The following is a 4,244-nucleotide window of genomic DNA, read 5'->3' as shown; positions in this document are numbered from 1 at the left end:
AAATGCACCCCAACCTGGGAAAAAAAAAAGAACTCTGACTAACTAGCCCTAACCATTCAGTACTGTATGGACATCAAAAATAAATAATTTTAAAAAGTAAAAAAAAAAAAAAAAAAAAAAAAAAAACTTTTTTTGGCCAGGAAGTACAGATCAAGGGGTCTGTCTCTAACAAACTGACTAACTAGCCTGCTGGCTCTAGGGAAAGAAGGGTGAGTTGTCATTGACAGGCAGCCTCAGTTCTTAGGAAAACAGCTTTTTCAGAAAATAGGAAGCTAGAGTCACACAGTAACCCTCCCCGAGTCACGTTATAACCTCGACTCCCAAAACAATGTCTTTTCAATTGTCAGCAATCTCTCTGGAATTGGCAGCAATGATGACGACAGCAGGCATCGCCAGGCAGTACACGGGCATCTGCAGGGGGTGTTCCACTCTGGCAGAGAAGACAACCAGGAGCAGAGCACCAGGTCATGCCATCGTTCTGCCGAGGAAGAGTCCTTAGCGGGGAAGCAGGTGGAGGGCCACTTGGCTCTCAGCAGCCTTTGGGCTCTCCATGGGCCAATTTAAGGACCCCCACATAGCCTCTTCTGCACCATGACAGCTACTCCATTGCGCAGGATGTAGCTCTGGCTCTGCTAATTTGCCATTTTCCTGCTCTCCTGCTTAGGTCCTTTATTGGTTCACTCTATAAACCCACTCAAGTATTATTCAGAAAATAAAATATGAGGAGCAATCACCAGTGACATTTGATTCATCACAGAGATACCAGAAATGACTTACTTTATTAGACTCTTAAACACTAATTCATGGAGCAAAATGATTGTCATGTTGTTGTACCTTGTAATTCTGATGAAACCAACATTGACTAGATACCTACTTTGTGCCAGGCACTATGCTAAGGGTTTTTATTTCGAAGAGTTTACTTCATTTCCACAATACCACTGTGAATCAATCTTATTGTTATCCAGAAAGGGAAACACAGGTCTGGTGAAGTTCAGTAATACATCAAAAGTCAGGCTCATAGCAAGTTAGTGAGCTGGGATTTTTTTTTTCCCCAAGGTCTTCTGACCATGAATCCAAAGCTTCTCCACGGTGTCATACTAATAAAGCAGGTGAAACAGAGGAGGGCATATTAACTATGGAATATGGTAGCCCTGTGTCCAACTCACATTTTGAAACTCATTAGCCATGGGACCACAAGTGAGGGATTTAACCTCTATGCTTCTATGTCCTCTTTATAAAACAGGGAAAATTAATCTGTATTGAGGAGTTGATATAAGGATTATTTGGCTCTTAATTTTATGTCAATGCAACTAATAAATGCAAAATATGTGACACTTAAAAACCCTCACACCTAAAAAGTGAATTAGCAACTCACATATGTTCAACGGATATTTGTGAAATAAATCAAAATGAAATTTCCTGGCATACAGGGAGAGCTCTGTAAATGACAACTATTGTTATTTGTAAGCAACTTAAAAAAAATGTTTTTGGTTTCTTGCTTGCAAAATTACCATCTCTTAATACAAAAGAGTTTAGAGAGTTTAAAATAAGCTCTTCCCTGGCAAAAAGTCTTAAAAGAAAAATCTCATTCTCAGCACTCACCAAAAGGTGGAAGGAGAGAAGAATGTTACAGATTGACTGTAACAGGGTGATAGGTAAGCTATTTTGTTAGTAACATGGTTATTCTAGATAGCATTTTGAATGGTTCTAACTTACAAAAGAAGATGTATAGCAAAAAAACAAAAAGAGTTTCTAGATACTTGCAAAGCAAGTGGGACAATAGCTTAAGCAATCAAAATCATTTAACAGAATTTTTTTGCCCATATTTTTGTCTCATATTTTGCATTTACTAGTTGCACTGATATAAAATTAAGAGTCAAATAACCCTTACATCAACCCCTCAATTCAGATGAATTTTCCCTGTTTTATAAAGAGGACATAGAAGTATAGAGGTTAAATCCTTCACTAAATCATTTAACAGAAAAGTAGTGGAGTAAACACTGACAAACACATTCATTCAATCTTTGATTTATCAACATTACTAATTCATCTAAACCAGTCTGACTTTACCAGACACTATTAAAACTTGAGAACACACATTAAAAGCTCAGCTCCCCCACCCTCTTTTTAAAAATTATCAATAATACAGCCAGTAAGGCAAGGGCCCATCACAACTTAGCTGGCCTGAAAGATATGGGAAAGGGATCCCAGAAAAAAATAATGTCCATAGTGAATTTTGAAAAGTAAGTAACTTTTCAGGTTTTTGAGGGAAACAAACTGGGGGTCTGCATGCTAGCAAAAAAAAAATATATATATATATATGGGAGAAGCTGGCCTATGCATGCAACTACAAATAAATCCATAGGCTGAAAACTTACACCGGAGAATATTTTGGACAGAAATGTGCTTAACCAGTTTAACAAAGTCTACACACAAACAGGATGCTTGACAAGGATTATTGTGCATAATTCAGATTAAATTTGTAGCACTTCCCCTAAGGCATAGTGAGCAATAATAAGTAACTAAAATATTTGGCTCCTTTCTTTTCTTCATCTCCATTATTCCATCAGCCACCAAGTGGCAGTAATATTCCTTGAATTTGTCCTTTTTCTCCTTAGTCACTTTTTTCTCTTCTAAGCTATCATTTCTTGCCTGAATTATTTTTATAGTTGTCCCCTAGCCAGTTTTCATTCCTCAATCCACTCAGATTCACATTGATATTACCACCAGGTTCATTTTCAAAATCATCACTCTTTTCAGGTTGTTGGGGACAAAAACCCAAACAATACGTTCAATTTCCCATCAAAGGGTGGCATCATGCTTCAGTTCAGCTTTCTAAAATTGCAGTTTCTCCATGGTGGCACTGCCCTATCTGATCTTATGCCTTAGTCTCCAGATTTTTGCTGCCGCTGTTTATCTTTTCAATCTTAACTTAATCACATCTCATCCAAGTGCCACGACCCCTATTCCAATACTGCCCACTCTTTATATGTCAGGTCAAGTTCACCATCGCACATCGGTCTCATACTCCCATACCACTCTGTGATGATTAATCTTATATATCAACTTGACTGGACTATAGGGTGCCTACACATTTGCTGGAACATCATTCTGGGTTGTATGAGGTGTTTCTGGATCAGATTAACATTAGAAGTGGTAAACTGGGTCAAAGAGATCACCCTCCCTCATGTGGGTGGGTTTTCTCAAATCATTTGAAGATTCACATGGAACTAAAAAGGTGAATGAGAAGAAATTCTTCCTGCCTGTTTGAGCTGGGACCTTGAACTTCTCTGGCCCTCACACTTGGACTGGAACATTGGTTGTTCTTAAACCTCATGTGTGCTAACTCTCTTCTTTTCCAGCTTGCAATTGCAAATCTTGAGAATTAGCCTTCATAATCCCATGAGCTAGCTAATTCCTTATAATAAATGTAAGGATATAATATACAGATGCTCAACTTATAATGTTTTGTCCTGTCAAACCCATCATAAATGGAAAATACTGTAGATGAAAACACTTTTTTAAAAAAAAATATTTATTCCAATGTGTTATACATGACAGCAGAATGAATTTCAATTAAAATTGGAATAATACAGAGAAGATTAGCATGCCCCCTGTGCAAGGATGAAAATGCTTTTAATACACCTAACCTACTGAACATCATAACTGAGCAACACAGTGCTCTGCAGAGTTATCAGTTGTTTCCCCTAGAGGTCACGTGCCTGGCTATGGGTGAGGCTCACTGCCGCTTCCCAGCACCACAAGAGAATGTTGTACAGCATATTGCAAGATCGGAAAAAGATCAAAAATCAAAATTGTAAGTACAGTTTCTACTGAATGCATATTACCTTCACACCATCATAAAGTCCAGAAATCATAGCTTAAACCCTAGTAAAATTATGTCAGTTCAAAATATGTGCTACTTATTCAATATCAGCATAAGTTCTTTTGTGAATAGGCCATTCTTGTATTTCTTAGTATAGCAAGAGTCAAATATTATTCACACAATTTACAGCCCCCCAAAAATTACAATGGCATCATCTTAGGGTGATAATTTTAACCATTGATATTTTAATTATTTTCAAGCAAGAAGCTTTTTAAAGGATAACCCTTCTTTAAAGGGATAATCCAAAGGATAATTTTGAATAAAATTGAGAGTCAGTAATGGTATTGGAACTCAGGTCAAGACAGTTTAAAAATAGGTTGCAGTTCTAACTTGGCTTCTGACCCAGTTGACCAGGGAA

At 37.5% G+C, this 4,244-nt stretch overlaps 1 non-coding gene across 1 annotated transcript; it reads left to right on the top strand.

The window, feature by feature from the left end:
• Positions 1–3,550: 3,550 nt before the first annotated feature.
• Positions 3,551–3,658, top strand: LOC113191685 (U6 spliceosomal RNA). Its single transcript, XR_003301923.1, has one exon. It is a non-coding gene; the product is annotated as a U6 spliceosomal RNA (small nuclear RNA).
• Positions 3,659–4,244: the final 586 nt, after the last annotated feature.

The sequence above is a fragment of the Urocitellus parryii genome, chromosome 9 (genome assembly GCF_045843805.1).
Source record: "Urocitellus parryii isolate mUroPar1 chromosome 9, mUroPar1.hap1, whole genome shotgun sequence".
NCBI lineage: Eukaryota > Metazoa > Chordata > Mammalia > Rodentia > Sciuridae > Urocitellus > Urocitellus parryii.
Note: the sequence above shows the minus strand (reverse complement) of the source record. Positions and strands in the feature narration are given on the sequence as shown.